Genomic DNA, 19575 nt, shown 5'->3' on the forward strand with positions numbered 1-19575 from the left:
GACTGCATTTCTAACAGGTTGCCAGATGATGTGGGCACTGCCCCTTTGCAGATTGCACTTTGAGTAGCAAAGTTCTAGATCAGCAAGTTCTACGTTTTTGATGCTGTAAACAAAAATATATTTATTTGTAAGCTGTCTAAGAGTCTTATTAGTCAGTTTCCCAAAGTATCATGTTCACTTAGGCAGAGACCATTCGTAAAAAGTAGTGGCTATGAATCTAAGTTTTGATACCTTCAGTTGTTTTTTGTTTTGGTTTTTTATGGGGGCTACCTTCAAGTCTATCCTCACTGGCTTGTTGTTGTTATATCTTATGATAAGGCTGAGAAAAATATTATAAAAGAAATGATTAAAATATCACCAGCTCTACTATTTTCTTGTTTATTTGTGCTTGTATGATTGTTAGCATTTGTTTGCAGTTCTCTGCAGGGCTTCTTTGAAGCCACTTGGCTGTTTTGTGAGAGTTAGTTTAGGTATGGTTGAAAATATAATCCTGATAGCCACTTTCTCAATTGCGCCTGTGTAAACTGAGATCTGGTACAGCTTCGGGAAGCAGACAAGCAGGTGAGGGTGTTAACCCTGCCAGTGAGAAATGCCCACGCTCGTCTTGAGTGCCTTGTGTGCCTGTGTGGGCCTATGTGGCTGTTTCCACACGCACCGAGGCAGACTCTGAGGATGCTAATGCCAATCCTTGTGGTAAACATAGCATTAACATGCATACACTACCTTGTATAAAATAGCTAGCTAGTGGGAAGCTGCTGTATAGCATCGGGAACTCAGCTTGGTACTCCGTGATGACCTCGAGGGGTAGAATGGGCAGGGTGGGGGGGAGGCTGAGGAGGAAGGTGCTATATACAGGCTTATGGCTGATTCACATTGTTGAACAGCAGAAACTAACACAACATTGTAAAGCAATTATCCTCCAGTTAAAAAAAAATTGTCAGTAACTATAAAGAGAAATGCTAATGTTTTGTCCCTGCTGCTGCTGCTGCTAAGTCACTTCAGTCGTGTCCAACTCTGTGTGACCCCATAGATGGCAGCCCACCAGGCTCCCCCGTCCCTGGGATTTTCCAGGCAAGAACACTGGAGTGGGTTGCCATTTCCTTCTCCAATGCATGAAAGTGAAAAGTGAAAGGGAAGTCGCTCAGTCGAGTCTGACTCTTAGCGACCCCATGAATTGCAGCCTACTAGGCTCCTCCGTCCATGAGATTTTCTAGGCAAGAGTACTGGAGTGGGGTGCCATCGCCTTCTCCGAATGTTTTGTCCCTACACCACACTTTTTTTTTCATACCCTCCAGGGTGCACAAACCTCATTTGAAAATTCAAGGTTTTTGCCAGGCAGTTAAACACAACTCAGTCTGTGGCCAGGACGAGTGTCAGGAACTCAGAGAGTGGAGTTCAACACACCGGAGTGTAAGGAAGGTTTTTTGAAATAATGGCTTACCTGGAGCTTAAAACCACTATTTTACATACAGAATTGGATATCTTCTTATTAAAAAGCAGTTGATGTTATTGTTCATGAATCTCCGGTGGGATAGCGGCCTGGTTCAGCGGTCAGAGGGACTGACTTCCTAGACTCCAGTCCTGTCAACCATCTATAAAGTCAGTGGCCTTAGGCAACACTGAGTCTGTTTCTTTATCTGTAAAATGGGTAATCATAGTCACTGTCTCAGAGAGCTGCTGGGAGGACTACATGAACTAGAAAGGGACCTGAAACTAGTAAGTATTTATGCCAATAAAAATTTTCATTAAAGAAAGTTTTATCAGAAGCAGATTTTACGCTAATTCCATTTCAAATCTTAAGCAAAAACAAAAAGACCAAGATGAGCGTCTTCAGCTCTCAGGATGCAATCCTGGTCAACCTTGAGCAACATTTTTATAAGCTGGACATTAAAAACAAAACAAAACTGCATAAGTGAACTTAATGGTGCTCTTATTTGGGCAAATTCCAGAATGAAAATTAGAGGACTGTACAGCCTGTTCTCCACGCCAGCTCTATATAAGGACTGTTTCCTTGGGGGCAGTCTCTGCATGGAATAGCTGTTCAGTACTTTATACTTCTGACTCTTTCCCAAAATCTTTTATAGCCATCTGAGAACAGGCTTCCAGCCAGTCATTCAGCTACCTGACAGGAAGAAGAGATTTATCACTAAATTCTGGAACTGGGGCTTCGAGTCGTGCTGAAAGTAGGGACTTGACCTCACTCTATGTTCTAAAAAGCCATGGTAGAAATATGAATCCGTCCTTAAGTTATCTTTGGCTTGCTTACAATTTTTACAAACACAAATTGCCAGTACTCAGAGTAATAAATTGCTGTCATCCCGCTTGTTTCATAAAAGAGTAATTTGTAACATAGGCATCTCAATCAGTGATTCTCTTGTTGAAAACTGAATAGGGAAGCAAACTGGCACTGATTCTAGCTGGCACGATGCTGGGTTCTTGGGTCATCCTGGCACCCTATCTCACCACAGAGCATTATCTGCTGTGGGAGCAACTTAACCTGTGTCTTCATTTCTCCAGACTATTTGTAATGTTTGCTCAGAGAAATAATGCTCTTAGCCCTCTTCTAAATAAGTGAGATCAGTATCCACCTGTGTTTGCCAGAGGAGACTATATGCATTTACTGCCAGAGTCATAAGCACAAAACCACCATGAGAGGAAATCTTTGAACAGCATATAGACTAACTTACTGACGAAGGTCTGAGAAGAGACATGATAGGGAATAGTTTTATAAGCTTAGCATGAAATTGTGTTTCCCATTGTATGCTTCATAGAATATACTCAAGATGTTCCACAGAGAAAGGCCTGCATGATCAAAATACATTAGGATAGCATCTCAGACTTTTTGATCTGAAGATGCTTTTCATTCTTAAAAATTATTCAGTATCCCAAAGAGCATTAATGTGTGTTATATCTATTAATACTTACTATATTAGAAATTAAAACAGAGATATTACAAAGGTATTAATTGAAAAAGTGACAATAAGTTCCTTATGTGTTAGCCTGAATAGTATTTTTTTGTAAAAACAATTGTATTTTCCCCAAAATTTTAGTGATAAAACTGGCATCGTTTAATTTTGTTTGCTTGGTTTTTTGGTTTTTTTGGAAATCTCTTTTATGTCTGGATTAGTGGTCAATTATTAATTCGCAGCTACTTCTCCACTCATTCTATTTGTGATATGTTGTTTTGGTTGAGCATATTAAGAAAATTTGGCTTCACACGGATATGTACTAGGAAAATGGAGAAATATTTTTGAGCCTTTTTAGAAAATTATGGATATTTTTCTTTAATGCTATACATAAACTAGACAAATGCAGTTTCTTAAAGGTTTGTTGCACTGTGCAATCTGGAACCATATCAAAGCACTTTTTGCACTTTCTTATGTTAAAATCCATTAGTTTGTCTTGTGCTTTAATGAATATTTTAAGCACAAATGATTCTGTAACATAATGCAGTGATTATTCAGAAAATATTGGTTCGCTGAATTATATAGACCATACTCTAAAAACTGTTGTATTAGGGAAACAATATATTTTCTGTCTCACTCTTTAATTGTACATTTGTCCATTAAGTTTCTAAATTTATTGAACCATGAATTACATTTTTCTCATAACATCCAAGAACATCCCTCCAAACACATGTGGACACAGTAGCATAATGTTCTGAGTTAAAGTTTAGTTTTAAGTTAGAATCCATGGCAGGAAGTTTAAAAAATCCACTCTGGAAGACAGACAGCTACATGGGTGACCCTGAGTAGGTCTTTACCTCATCATATGACAAAGAAATCAAGAGTTCCTCCTGGACTCACCCCTAGGAAAAGTGTAAAGTCTAAGAGAATCATCTCAATATTCTTTCCTTCTCCAGTTCTTCAGCTTTGTCTCTTCTAGGAAGAACATCAGCTTGGCCACTCACTTGAGTGTTACTTCAGATTACTCAGAAGAGTATTTACATTTTAATCCTTTTTTTTTTTCCTTAAAAAAATCTACAAAGTAAAAAGCTCTGCTTTCTTTAAAAGAATTTCCAGCACTGAGTTTCAGGCAGTGGAAGTGTTGGGCTGGGGCTTCTGACTGTGTATGTTGCTGTTTTATGTCAATGAATGGAAAGAATGGATTTTGAATGGGGAATGACAAGGATTATTGAGCTGGTAATAAATGGAGGAGAAGTGTAGGCTGGTGTTAGGTGAGGGAATGGACAGTTCATGGTACCCGGGGTAAGGCAGAAATTGGGGTGTGTGGGAGTAGTTTTGCTATAAGGACCACTCTTCTTCAGCTGACTTATACTTGTAACCTGTCTTGGATTTTCAAACACTGTTTCCCACTTTAGTTAGGGCTGATCTGGGCACAACAGTCTGTCCAGTCTGGGCACAACATGGGGATTTCGTAACTGTGATGGATGTCATGAATGAGCAGAGCTTCCCCTCCCCCACCCTCCCTAAGAGCATCGTGGATCGTGGATTTGCTAGAATCTTGCTAGCTTCATTTCTCCCTTTTCTAAAGAGGAAATGTTATCTCTTGCTGCAAAATAATGAAGTACTAAAACCTTAGGGACGAGGGGGAAAAAAAAGTATGCCAAAGGAGCATGGGTAAGGGATAAAGGAACTGGGGTGACTGCATGGGAAGGTCTAGAAAGAAGTCTACTTCTAGAAAGACTTTTCTAAGTGCTGCTGAGGAAGGCATGATTGAGAGAATGTTAGTGTCCTTTGAAAGAATGGGTTTCCTTTTCTATGATTTTTGGCAACAAAACTGCATTTCTTAAAAGTGAGCTGTATTTGAGGCTGAACTCTGTGGGCTCCCATACTGCTCGTTTTAAGAATGCTTAACTATTGGTGTATTTAAGAGCAATAAAGGTTTCCTTTTGAAATTTCCGGTATAGGGCCGATGTAGTCTCACATGAGACCCTCTAAGCACACGATCTTTCTCAATAACTGATGGACTGCTACCCTACCAAGCCTCTCTGGATTCATTATGTTACATATCAATTGAAAAGGTGGTCTAAAGTTATTTTCCTGTGATTAGCAAGCTTAATACTTAAGTCCACTATATAAGCCCAAATTGTTTTGCTGAGTTTTATGATTTAATTAACAATTTAAAAAAACTTGGTTTTGATCATAGCTTTGTTCCGATTGCACTTTTACCCATCATCCATTTGTCTTAATAATTCCCCATCTGCTTGGAATTTTAAGTTAGTGACTTAAAATATGCATCATTTATTTCAGGATTTTCAATAGAGCCTGGCTTCGGTGGCATCTCTTGCTGGGCTGTTATATTTGCTGGCTCTTTACTTTCTTTCTTTGCTGGAGTGAAGATTGAAATTATAACACTGAGCTGGAGTGTTTTTGTTCCTGAGGGTGATTATTCTGAAGAGCATAGTATTATTTTGCAGCTCTTCTAATCTAGCGCCTTTTTGCACTGAGTGTTCATTATTTTTAAATATCAGACAAGAGTCTTTCTTTGCTACTCAGGGAATGGTTCTGAGAAGGCTTTGTGGCATATGTTTTGGAGGATTTTTTCATGGATGTTAAAATTGCCACGTGGCATCTTTTATCCCATCCTGGTTGTTATGTAAGGTTTCACCTGGGAGCCCACTCAGTGGCTATGACGCAGGGCATGGGTACACGGAGCAATGTGTCCGTGTCCACCCATCAACACTCGACTGTCTGTCACACTAGACAGAAGCCGGTTGCTTGGTACAGGGATTGGCAGGGACTCTTTTTCATCTATAAAAAGAATGTCCTGGACTGCATGAACTCCAAAGTATTTGTTGGAAGGTTTGGGTCCATGACACAGGATTGATTATGCAATTTATTTTTGGCTTTGAGAGATGAGTCTGAGGGTTTCAGAAGCATCCACCTTGTGATCGGTGTCTAGATAATTTCTTTAGACATCTTTATTTTCAATGCATATCACTTTTTATAGCTTTGCATTTTCCCCTGATTGCTTTGCATTGGTAATTATTTTTATAATAAAAATCTGTTCCTAAGAATAGACTTTACAATGTCTTGAATCTAAAGTTGACTTCTGTCTTAGAAGGACTTATTTATAGCCTAGACCTCCAGTGTCCAGGACAGTCACTGGTAGTTGTCTGTGGCTGTTGAGCACTTGGAGTGTGGCAAGTCTGCACTGAAATGTGCTGTAAGTGTCAAAACAGTGAATTTCAAAGACTTGGTTGGAAAAGATGAATGTAAAATATCTCGATAATTTTCTATTTTGGTTGCATTTTGAAATCACAATATTGTCTATATATTGGGTTAAATAAAATATAATAATAAAATTAATTTCATCTTTTACTGTATCTTTATGAATGTGCCTACAAGAAAATTTTAAATTACATACGTAGCTTTCATCTTCTACTAGTCAGCCTTCGATAAGCTACCTAGAAAAGATTTCTGGAAATAAGTTGAACGTTTAATTCAGCTTTTCTGCTTTCCTTTGCTGCCTTCTATTTGTTAGTGATAGAATTTTGCTCAAAGTTACTCTCAAAAAAAATCACATTAAACACTAGGACCTGTTTTTAATTCTAGGTGCATATAACAGTGGTTAAGAGCTCTGTGGGCTGCTAGTTTGGAATATGGTGAAAGAGATAAATCTCTTGTTTCTAATTTTTATCTTTTGGAGTGCGTGTCCCCCTTCTGGATGATTAAGTGTCCACCCCACTAATTGCAGCCTGTGATCCTGAACCACCAACCAGAACAAGCCAACTGGAGACTAAGCCCAGTTCAGAGAAAGTCTCAGAAGAGGCTGGATTAGGAATGGGGCTTACGGGAGGACTTCGATGCAGGATGTACCAGAAAACTACATGTGACTTCAGGGCAGGAAAGGAGCTGCTTTCAATTACACCAGAACATCAGAAGTCATCCTTTCCTGTCCTCAAGTGATGTATTTGAAATATTACAGATTTTACATTAATTCTTTCTTTGAAATGCAACTAACGTACATTTATTTGGCTGGGTGCCAGGGTACAAAGTCAAGTAAGCCATGATTGTCCCCTTAAGAAGTAGCATGATGCTTTATGTGCCAAATATAGATTCTGAAGGCTGCACCGCTGGGAATTAGCAAACATCTGTAAGTTATAAAAGAGTAAATTTGAGAGACCGTGAGGAGGCCTAGTGTACTCATAATAAGTGCCTGAAGTTATGTGAAAAGCTGCTGTTTACAAAGCGAAGTAGACAATTTCTAAATTGCTCCAGAGGGCAGAACTAGAAACGAGAGAAATTTCTAGAGACTGATTTTTGGCTCCTCCTGACAATGATAGCCATCAAATAGTTAAATGGGTCATATCGAACAATGGACATGGCTGGAGGTCTCACCTGGCAAGTCACCCTCTTCCTGTGTCAACATATACTACCTGACAACCTTCTCTTCTGTTTCAGAAAACGGAATTGTTCCTAAATCTCTTACTCTGAAATGAAGTTGTTTCCTGAAATGTTTAGTTCTTCGTCATACCTCTGTCTTCTGGAGGGACCTTCCAAATGTAATTTGGAAGACATTTGAGTGGGTTTTTTTTTTTTTTTTGAGTGGGTTTTAAAGATCCTCTAGGTATTTCCCAGGCTGATGAGTTTGGTGCAGATTGAATGGATGTCCTGAGTGGTGGCGCTAGTGGTAAAGAACTCGCCTGCCAATGCAGGGGACATACGAGACACAAGTTCAATCCCTGGGTCGGGAAGATCCCCTGGAGGAGGGCATGGCAACCCACTCCAGTATTCTTGCCTGGAGAATCCCATGGACAGAGGAGCCTGGCGGGCTATAATCCAAGGGGTCGCAGAGAGTCAGACACAACTGAAGTGACTTAGCACACACCCGTGCACAAGTAGGGGATGCAGCACATCGAGCCAAAGTGGGACAAAGGTGTGCAGAGTTGTCCATTGTGGCTGGAGCTGCTGTGATGTGATGTTTTGCAAATTGCACAGTCAGAGATGCGACAGGAAAGAAAGACTGGAGTCAGATTTTACAGGGCTTGATCTACGTTGTTAAGGATATTGGGTATTTTTCTTAAGAAGGTTGTGCTGTGTCAGCCATGAGAGGTATTAGGGAAGTGAAATAATTAGATTTGTTTTCAGATTTTGAAGTAGTGAGATGAGATAGAAGAGGGAGATCAGTTAGGAGGCTATCACAGTAGTCGTGTAAAAAAATCAAGCAGTGTCTTGATCCACAAGTATTATACGAAGTGGTTCATTTCTGCTAAATTCATGTTGATGTCTTCTGATCACTTTCTTCTCCAGTACCCAGAAAAAATGTTAAGTCTGTTTATTGGCCTCTAATGGATCACAATAAACTGTGGAAATTCTGAAAGAGATGGGAATACCAGACCACCTGACCTGCCTCTTGAGAAACCTATATGCAGGTCAGGAAGCAACAATAAGAATTGGACATGGAACAACAGACTGGTTCCAAAAGGAAACGGAGTACATCAAGGCTGTATATATTTAACTTATATGCAGAATATATCAGGTCCATGAATCAAGGCAAATAGGAAGTGGTCAAACAGGAGATGGCAAGAGTGAACGTCGACATTCTAGGAATCAGTGAACTAAAATGGACTGGAATGGGTGAATTTAACTCAGATGACCATTATATCTACTACTGCGGGCAGGAATCCCTCAGAAGAAATGGAGTAGCCATCATGGTCAACAGAAGAGTCCAAAATGCAGTACTTGGATGCAATCTCAAAAATGACAGAATGATCTCTGTTCGTTTCCAAGGCAAACCATTCAGTATCACAGTAATCCAAGTCTATGCCCCAACCAGTAACGCTGAAGAAGCTGAAGTCGAACGGTTCTATGAAGACCTACAAGACCTTTTAGAACTAACACCCAAAAAAGATGTCCTTTTCATTATAGGGGACTGGAATGCAAAAGCAGGAAGTCAAGAAACACCTGGAGTAACAGGCAAATTTGGCCTTGGAATGCGGAATGAAGCAGGGCAAAGACTAATAGAGTTTTGCCAAGAAAATGCACTGGTCATAGCAAACACCCTCTTCCAACAACACAAGAGAAGACTCTACACATGGACATCACCAGATGGTCAACACCGAAATCAGATTGATTATATTCTCTGCAGCCAAAGATGGAGAAGCTCTATACAGTCAACAAAAACAAGACCAGGAGCTGACTGTGGCTCAGATCATGAACTCCTTATTACCAAATTCAGACTGAAATTGAAGAAAGCAGGGAAAACCGCTAGACCATTCAGGTATGACCTCAATCAAATCCCTTATGATTATACAGTGAAAGTGAGAAATAGATTTAAGGGCCTAGATCTGATAGATAGAGTGCCTGATGAACTATGGAATGAGGTTCGTGACATTGTACAGGAAACAGGGATCAAGACCATCCTCATGGAAAAGAAATGCAAAAAAGCAAAATGGCTGTCTGGGGAAACCTTACAAATAGCTGTGAAAAGAAGAGAAGTGAAAAGCAGAGGAGAAAAGGAAAGATATAAGCATCTGAATGCAGAGTTCCAAAGAATAGCAAGAAGAGATAAGAAAGCCTTCTTCAGCAATCAATGCAAAGAAATAGAGGACAAGAACAGAATGGGAAAGACTAGAGATCTCTTCAAGAAAATTAGAGATACCAAGGGAACATTTTACACAAAGATGGGCTCAATAAAGGATAGAAATGGTATGGACCTAACAGAAGCAGAAGATATTAAGAAGAGGTGGCAAGAATACACAGAAGAACTGTACAAAAAAGATCTTCACGACCCAGATAATCCCGATGGTGTGATCACTCATCTAGAGCCAGACATCCTGGAATGTGAAGTCAAGTGGGCCTTAGAAAGCATCACTACGAACAAAGCTAGTGGAGGTAATGGAATTCCGGTAGAGCTGTTTCAAATCCTGAAAGATGATGCTGTGAAAGTGCTGCACTCAATATGCCAACAAATTTGGAAAACTCAGCAGTGGCCACAGGACTGGAAAAGGTCAGTTTTTATTCCAGTCCCAAAGAAAGGCAATGCCAAAGAATGTTCAAACTACCACACAGTTGCACTCACCTCACACGCTAGTAAAATAGTGCTCAAAATTCTCCAAGCCAGGCTTCAGCAATACGTGAACTGTGAACTCCCTGATGTTCAAGCTGGTTTTTGAAAAGGCAGAGGAACCAGAGATCAAATTGCCAATATCCGCTGGATCATGGAAAAAGCAAGAGAGTTCCAGAAAAACATCTATTTCTGCTTTATTGACTATGCCAAAGCCTTTGAGTGTGTGGATCACAATACACTGTGGAAAATTCTGAAAGAGATGGGAATACCAGGCCACCTAACCTGCCTCTTGAGAAATCCGTATGCAGGCCAGGAAGCAACAGTTAGAACTGGACATGGAACAGACTGGTTCCAAATAGGAAAAGGTGTACGTCAAGGCTGTATATTGTCACCCTGCTTATTTAACTTCTGTGCAGAGTACATCATGAGAAACGCTGGGCTGGAAGAAACACAAGCTGGAATCAAGATTGCCGGGAGAAATAGCAATAACCTCAGATTTACAGATGACACCACCCTTATGGCAGAAAGTGAAGAGGAACTAAAAAGCCTCTTGATGAAAGTGAAAGAGGAGAGTGAAAAAGTTGGCTTAAAGCTCAACATTTGAAAACGAAGATCATGGCATCCAGTCCCATCACTCCATGGAAAATAGATGGAGAAACAGTGGAAACAGTGTCAGACTTTATTTTTGGGGGCTCCAAAATCACTGCAGATGGTGACTGCAGCCATGAAATTAAAAGATGCTTACTCCTTGGAAGAAAAGTTATGACCAACCTAGATAGCATATTGAAAAGCAGAGACATTACTTTGCTGACTAAGGTCTGTTTAGTCAAGGCTGTGGTTTTTCCTGTGGTCATGTATGGATGTGAGAGTTGGACTGTGAAGAAGGCTGAGCGCGGAAGAATTGATGCTTTTGAACTGTGGTGTTGGAGAAGACTCTTGAGAGTCCCTTGGACTGCAAGGAGATCCAACCAATCCATTCTGAAGGAGATCAGCCCTGGGATTTCTTTGGAAGGAATGATGCTGAAGCTGAAGCTCCAGTATTTTGGCCACCTCATGCAAAGAGTTGACTCATTGGAAAAGACTTTGATGCTGGGAGGGATTGGGGACAGGAGGAGAAGGGGACGACAGAGGATGAGATGGCTGGATGGCATCACCAACTCGATGGATGTGAGTCTGAGTGAACTCCGGGAGATGGTGATGGACAGGGAGGCCTGGCATGCTGCAATTCATGGGGTCGCAAAGAGTCGGACATGACTGAGTGACTGAACTGAACTGAACTGAACTGAATATATCATGAGAAACGCTGGGTTGGAAGAAGCACAAGCTCGAATCATGATTGCTGGGAGAAATATCAGTAACCTCAGATATGCAGATGACACCACCCTTATGGCAGAAAGTGAAGAGGAACTAAAAAGCCTCTTGATGAACGTGAAAGAGGAGAGTGAAAAAGTTGGCTTAAAGCTCAACATTCAGAAAACGAAGATCATGGTATCTGGTCCCATCACTTCATGGGAAATAGATGGGGAAACAGGGGAAACAGTGTCAGACTTTATTTTAGGGGCTCCAAAATCACTGCAGATGGTGATGGCAGCCATGAAATTAAAAGACACTCCTTGGAAGGAAAGTTTTGACCAACGTAGACATCATATTCAAAAGCAGAGACATTACTTTGCCACCAAAGGTCTGTTTAGTCAAGGCTATGGTTTTTCCAGTGGTCATGTATGGATGTGAGAGTTGGACTGTGATGAAAGCTGAGCACTGAAGAATTGATGATTTTGAACTGTGGTGTTGGAGAAGACTCTTGAGAATCCCTTGGACTGCAAGGAGATCCAACCAGTCCATCCTAGAGGAGATTAGTCCTGGGTGTTCTTTGGAAGGAAACTCCAATACTTTGGCCACCTCATGCAAAGAGTTGACTCATTGGAAAAGACTCTGATGCTGGGAGGGACTGGGGGCAGGGGGAGAAGGAGTCAACAGAGGATGAGATGGCTGGATGGCATCACCAACTCGATGGACATGAGTTTGAGTGAACTCCAGGAGTTGGTGATGGACAGGGAGGCCTGGCGTGCTGCAATTCATGGGGTCACAAAGAGTTGGACACGACTGAGCGACTGAACTGAACTGAACTGAATGGAAGAGAAAGTCAGATAAGACTTCCTGTCCTACTGATGCTGACCTGCTTGGTTCCTAAAGAATGATATGAAAAATAACACAGAACTGAAATTCCTGGTCTGCTCTTGCTTAGTCTTCTAAGTATTGGTATCTCCTGTCTTAAAAACAAGCCAGCCTCTAATCCCATTTCACGTCCCAGCTTCCTCCAGTGACTGGTCCAGTCTTCTGCTCCATTTTTCAAGAGTTGCCATGGTGGCTACCTTTGCTTCTACTCGCCCATTTTATTATTTTTTTAAAGTGTTTAAGTGGAGGGTAATTGCTTTAAATTTTTTAAAATTTATTTTTAAATAAATAAAAATGGGTCTTCGTTGCTGTGCACGGGCTTTCTCTAGTTGCAGTGAGTGGGGGCCACTCTCTAGTTGAAGAGCGAAGGCTTCTCATTGTGGTGGCTTCTCCTGTGGAGCCTGGGCTCTAGGAATCACAGACTTCACAAGTCAGCTCACAGGCTTAGTTGCTTCACAGTATGTGGAATATTTCCAGACCAGAGATGGAACCTGTGTTCCTTGCATTGGAAAGTGGATTCTTAACCACTGGATCACCAGGAAAATCTCCATTTTTTCCCTTGATTTACCAACTGGGCTTCTGTCTTGATCATTCCACTGATGGCTCCTACATGTCACCAGTCACTCGTAGCTTGTGAAATCTGGTTGTCCCTTCTCTGTACTTCTCTCATCCAGTAACTTTGATGTAGTCGACAAGACATTGTTTCTCCTATCTTAAAGCATTCTCTTCTCTTGGCTTTTGGAAAACCACAACCTGATATTTTCCCTTTGCCTCTAATAGTGGTTTCTGCACAGTCTCCTCTGTTGGATTTTCCTCTTCTTAATTCTGAGTTGTACGTCCCTTGAGACTGTCTTCTACATTTCTCTCTTTGACACACTTTCCAGATGAACTCATCATAGCAGTAAATACCACCTATTTGATGGGGACTCTCAAAGTTAATTTATTGCTTAGACTCGCCAGTGAGTTCCAGACTCATCTATCCAACTCTGAACTTGACTTCTACTTAGCCACTACATAGGCATTTTGAACTCAACATGGTTAAAATAGAACCCTGGGATTTATTCCCCAGTAACCTGTGGTTTTTCCGTCTTCTGCAGCTCTTAAGTAACAATGACAGTTGCTACAGCCAAAATCTAGGAGTCATCTTTCTCTTATATTTCTCTCTTTCCTTCACACTCTCATCCAAATTATTCAAGACCCATTCCAAATCTGTCACTGCTCCGACTCCATGGCTAATCCTGAGCCCACGACTCCACCATTTCTCATCTGGAATGTGGCAGTATTCCTAACTTTTCTTCCTGTTTCCTTTCTTGCTTCTTCTTTCCATCAAGCTAGCATCCAGAGCACCTCTAGAATAGTTACCAATTCATGCCACTCCCCTGCTCAAAAACCTCTCTAAGGACTTCCTGATGTACCTGGACTAAAATCCTGTATTTCTGCTGGAGTTTCCACATGGACCTCATTTCCCACACTCTTTTCAGTGCTCTTTGGACCCCAGCCACCCTGGTGTTCACATGGCTAAAATGTGACAACCTACTTCTTCACACGAGGTCTCTGTATTTGTTGTTGCCTCTGCCTGGAGAGCTCTGCTCCCAGCTCTTCATGTGGTTGGTTCTTTAGACTGTTATGAACTCAGTTTAGCCTCATCATCCAGCCTCCCAGTCAAAAGTACTCCCACACCAATCACTGACACTTCATTAGATTTTAATGTCTTTGTGATGGTGGTGGTTTAGTCCTAAGTCGTGTCCGACTCTTGCGACCCCATGGCCTGTAGCCCCCAGGCTCCTCTGTCCATGGGGATTCTCCAGGCAAGAATGCTGGAATGGGTTGCCATTTCCTTCTTCCCACTTGTCTTACGTTACCTGCATTGGCAGGCAGGTTCTTTACCACTAGCACCACCTGGGAAGCCCTACAAATTGTTTTTGTCATGCTTATCATTATCTGGAACCGTCTTGCTGGTTTGTATGCTTCCTTGTTTACAGTCTCCTGACCTGCCGGAGCAACAAGAGAACAGGGCCCTTGCCTGTCTTGTTCCAGGCTAGACCCTGGCACCTGAACCATGCCTGCTACAGGGGGTTGCTTCATGAATGTTTGAGCGGATGTTCCCTTTTGTATTTGTTCTTGGAGGATGTGGTCCTCCTTTTTTATTTTTAATGTTTTGGCCAAATCTCTTCTGGAAACCCCCTGTGCAGCCATATTATTAATAGTTTATTTCCTTGTTCTTCCTCTTCTTCCTCATCAATACAGATTTCTCTTGTTCAGCCAGAATTTCAGTCTTAGACACCATCGCTCTCTTCCCATCCCTACTAAGTGTTTTTCCCCTCAGAGTCTTTGTTCATGATAGTATTCACTGCCTCTCAGTTCTGCTGCACAGTTCTCTGGATTTGATGAACACAAAATTTGGGGGCATTATTGGTGAGAATTGTGGGAAAGATTTCATGAAAGCTGAGTAGTCTTTACTTCTTAGTAACTTTGTGGTATGTAGGTTAAATCCCTTCAGCTGTGATTTGAGCCCATCTTTTTGGGCATCAACTTTTTTCCTCCCAAATAAAATGTTTTTCTGATTATAAAGGCATTTATGCTGAATATTAAAAAATAGTACAATAGAGTTAAAATTAAAAGTTCTCCCTTAATCCCACCTCCTAGAGAGAAATCAACAGTAACGAACAGATTGGTGTATAGCCTTATAGATTTTATTCTTTTATTATATAAACAAATGTTTTTATATGTAATTAATTTATATATTCCTTTCTACACTTATCTTTAAAAAATAATTTTATTTATTTATTTATGGCTGTGCTGGATCTTTGTTGCTCTGCAGACTTTTCTGTAGTTGTGGCAGGTGGGGACTGCTCTCTAGTTGCAGTGCTCAGGCTTCTCCTGTGTGGAGCATGGGCTGTAGGGTGTGTGGCCTTAGTAGCTGCAATTCCTAGGCTCAAGAGCACAGGCTCAGTAGTTGTGGCTAACGGGCTTCGTTGTTCCATGGCATGTGGGATCTTCCCGGATCAAGGACTGAACCCATGTCTCCTGCCTTGGTAGGTGGATTCTTCACCACTGAGCCTCCAGGGAAGACCCCACATATCTTTTTAAACTCAGTCTCCGTTTTGAGATCTCCCTGTCTACATATATATATATATGTATATATGTGTGTATGTGTGTGTGTGTGTGCTGTGCTTAGTCCCTCAGTCGTGTCTGATTCTTCACGACCCCATGGACTGTAGCCCATCAGGCTCTTCTGCCATGGGTATTCTCTAGGCAAGAATACTGGAGTGGGTCGCCATGCCCTCCTCCAGGATATACATACATACATACATATATATGCTGTACTGTGCTTAGTCACTCAGTCATGTCCAACTCTTTGCAATCCCATGTCCATGGGGATTTTCCAGGCAAGAATACTGAAGTGGGTTGCCATGCCCTCCTCTAGGGGATCTTCCCAACCCAGGGATCAAACCCAGGTCTCCTGCGTTGCAGGTGGATTGTTTACTGTCTGAGCCACCAGGGGAGCCCAAGAATACTAGAGTGGGTGGCCCATCCCTTCTCCAGGGGAACTTCCCTACCCAGGAATCGAACTGGGGTCTCCTGCATTGCAGGTGGATTCTTTGCCAGCTTAGCTACCTGGGAAGCCTATATATATATATATATATATATATATATATACACATACACAATTAGCTATAGCTATAGTTATATTTTAGACATTTTTGATAATGGTAGAGATGTGTCCTTTTGCATGACTACAGTTTTGTGCAGCAGGGAGAAAGGAAAGGCTAGCTTCACGATTGGTAGAAAGTGACAGCATCAGCTTTGTTTAGCTTTGATGAACCATTTTGGTTATGAAAAAAGAGGATGGGCTGGAAGTGACTCAGAGATGTCTGATCTGTCAATTATTAGAAAGAAACGAGATTTGGAGCAACAAAAGTGAATATAAGCAAGTTGGACACATCAAACTAAAAAGCTTCTGCACAGTAAAACAATTAATAAAATGAAAAGACAGCCTATAGAATGGGAGAAATTATTCGCAAAGTATATATCTGATAATCAGTTAATATCTAAAGTATACAAAGTACTCATACCTCTCAATAGAAAAAAAATTTGATTAAAAAATGAGTAGAGGCTTTCTGCCCACGGACGCCGCTGAGAAAGCATTGTTGAAGTCTCCCCTTCCAATGCCATCATGTTTAAGTCAGAGTCTCCCAAAGAGCACAAACAGCTGCAGAAGCTCTTCATTGGAGGATTGAGCTTTGAAACAACCGATGAGAGTCTGAGGAGCCGTTTTGAGCATTGGGAAATGCTCACAGACTGTGTGGTAATGAGGGATCCAAACACCAAGAGCTCCAGACGCTTTGGATTTGTCGCATATGCCACGGTGGAGGAGGTGGATGCAGCCAAGAGTGCGAGGCCACACAGGGTGGACAGAAGAGTTGTGGAACCAAAGAGGGCCGTCTCAAGAGAAGATTCGCAAAGACCTGGTGCCCACTGAACTGTGAAAAAGATTTTTGTTGGTGGCGTTAAAGAAGACACTGAAGAACATCGCCTGGGAGATTATTTTCAACAGTATGGGAAAGCTGAAGTGATTGAAATCGTGGCCGACCGAGGTACTGGCAGAAAGGGAGGCTTTGCTTTTGTAACCTTTGATGACCATGACTCCGTAGACAAGACTGTCATTCAGAAATACCACAACGGGAATGGCCATAGTTGTGACGTGAGAAAAGTCCTGTCTAAGCACGAGATGGCTAGTGCCTCAGCCAGCCAGAGAGGTCGAAGTGGTTCTGGAAACTTTGGTGGCGGTCGTGGAGGTGGTTTCGGTGGGAATGACAACTTTGGTCGTGGAGGAAGCTTCAGTGGTCAAGGTGGCTTTGGTGGCAGCCGTGGTGGCGGCGGAGATGGTGGCAGTGGGGATGGTTATAATGGATTTGGTAATGATGAAACCAATTTTGGAGGTGGCCGAAGCTGCAATGATTTTGGCAATTACAACAGTCAATATTGAAATTTTGGACCCATGAAAGAAGGAACCTTTGGAGACAGAAGTTCTGGCTCCTGCAGTGGTGGAGGCCAATACTTTGCCAAACCATGAAGCCAAGGTGGCTGTGGTGGTTCCAGCAGCAGCAGGAGCTATGGCAGTGGCAGAAGGTTTTAATTATTGCCAGGAAACAAAGCTTAGCAGGAGAGGAGAGCCAGAGAAGTCACAGGGGAGCTACGGGTTATAGCAGATTTGTGAACTCAGCCAAGCACAGTGGTGGCAGGGGCTATGCTACAAAGAAGACATGTTTTAGACAATACTCATGGGTATGGGCAAAAAACTCTAGGACTGTACTTGGGACTAATTGTATAACAGATTATTTTAGTTTCTGTTCTCTGAAAAGTATAAAGCATTCCAACAAAGAGTTTTAATGTAGATTTTTTTTTTTTGCACCCATGCTATTGATTGCTAAATGTAATAGTCTGATCATGATGCTGAATGAGGTCTTAAAAAAAAAATGAGTAGAGGAACTGAATAGACATTTTTCTAAAGAAGACATACAGATGGTCAGCAGGTACATGAAAAGGTGCTCAGTATCACTAATATCAGGGAAATGCAAAGAAAAACCACAATAAGATATCATCTCGCACCTGTTAGAATGGTTGTCATCAAAAAGACAAAAGCTCAGTGTTGGCTTGGAGAAAAGGAAACCCTGTGCTCTGTTGGTGGAATGTAAATTGGGTCAGCCACATGGAAAATAGTATGGAGGTTTCTTGGAAAATTAAAAACAGTACTACTGTGTGATCCAGCAATCCCACATCTGGGTGTATACATACAAAGGAAATGGAAACAAGATCCCAGTGTATCTGCTCCCATGTTTATTGCAGCTGTTATTCACAATAGCTAAGATATGGAAACCACTATGTGTCCATTAGCAGATGAAAGGGTACTGAAGACAAGGTACACAGATACAATGGAATATTACTCGGTCGTGAGAAAGAAGGAAATTCTGTAATTTGTGACAACATGGATGGATCTTGAGGGCATGGTGCTAAGTGAAATAAGTTAGAGAAAGACAAACACTGTGCAATATCGCTTACATAGGGGATTTAAAAAAGCCAAAGTCATCGAAACAGAGAGTACAGTGGTGGTTACTAGGAGCTGAGGGTGAGGGAAATGGAGAGATGTCAGTCAATGAGTATAAAGTGAAAGCCGCTCAGTCGTGTCTGACTCTTCGCCACCTCATGGACTATAGAGTCGATGGAATTCTTCAGGCCAGAATACTAGACTGAGTAGCCAGTTCCCTTCTCCAGGGGATCTTCCCAACCCAGGGATCAAACTCAGGTCTCCCACATTGCAGGCAGATGCTTAACCATCTGACCCACCAAGGAAGCCCATCAATGAATATAAACTTCCAGTTAAAAGATGAATAAATTCTGGGGATCTAATGTACAGTGTGTCATTATAGTTACTAACACTGTATTATATACTTAGAAGTTACTGAGAGAACAGATCTTAAATGTTCTCACTACAAAAAAAGAAATGGTAATTACATGATGAGATGGAGGTTTTAACTAACCTATAGGGTAATATTTTGTAATATATGTGTATCAAATCAGCAGGATGTACACCTTAAACTTCTGCAGCGTTAAATGTCAACTATACCTCAATAAAGCTGTAAAAAAAAAAAAAAGGTACAAGAAGAACAATACTGAGATAAAATCCTCAAATAGGGAATTTCCTCATGGTCTAGTAGTTAGAACTCCATGCTTCCACAGCAGGAGGCACAGGTTTAACCCCTGGTCAGGGAACAAAGATCCTGCAAGTTTCAAGGTGCAGCCAAAAAAATAAAATAAAATCCCCCCAAATAAAAATGACAACAATAAAAACAAAAAAGGATTTTGGAGAAAGCTAAGCCTCAACAGGATGGGAAGCTGAGGCCAAAATGAAATTCCTGTTTTCGATGGCGAAGTTGGAAGGATGACCAGGGTCTTCTAAGGATAGGAAGCCTTGTTTTAGTTAGTTGCTGTGTTGATTACGTTGCAGTAATTTCTCTGTCTTTCTCCCACCACGGCCTTCCCTTGCTGATATCCCCAAACAGATATTAGAGTCCACGACACATAAGAGGTGTGAACATTATTTGTGGACATCAACAAAAAAGGACTGTGTGGTTCAGTGAACAGAGAAGGAATGCGTTATGAGTGATAAAAAGAAGGAGAGGAAAGAGAGCCGGTGTTCCCTGGGGGCTGGAATCCAGAGGCAGAGGGAACAGGAGGAGCTGTGGACTCCCAGGAACCCCTGGAGAATTTGGAGTGGATGCTGGGCTTCTCTTTCCTCATGAGAAGAGATTTTGATCTGATTTTTTTTACATCTCCCAAATGGCAGAATGACCCCTGCTGCCATCTGGCCTATATATGGATGTACCATAATTTAGTCAAGCCCCTATTAATGGTCTTTTAGAT

At 41.5% G+C, this 19575-nt stretch overlaps 1 protein-coding gene and 1 pseudogene across 5 annotated transcripts in view; both read left to right on the plus strand.

The window, feature by feature from the left end:
* Positions 1-19575, plus strand: part of TBC1D1 (TBC1 domain family member 1) — a 230926-nt gene that overhangs the window by 11080 nt on the left and 200271 nt on the right. The gene's annotated exons all lie outside the window — the stretch shown is intronic.
* LOC120862029 lies at positions 15821-17631 on the plus strand (annotated as a pseudogene).

The sequence above is a fragment of the Oryx dammah genome, unplaced genomic scaffold, assembly GCF_014754425.2.
Source record: "Oryx dammah isolate SB20612 unplaced genomic scaffold, SCBI_Odam_1.1 HiC_scaffold_3, whole genome shotgun sequence".
Lineage (NCBI taxonomy): Eukaryota > Metazoa > Chordata > Mammalia > Artiodactyla > Bovidae > Oryx > Oryx dammah.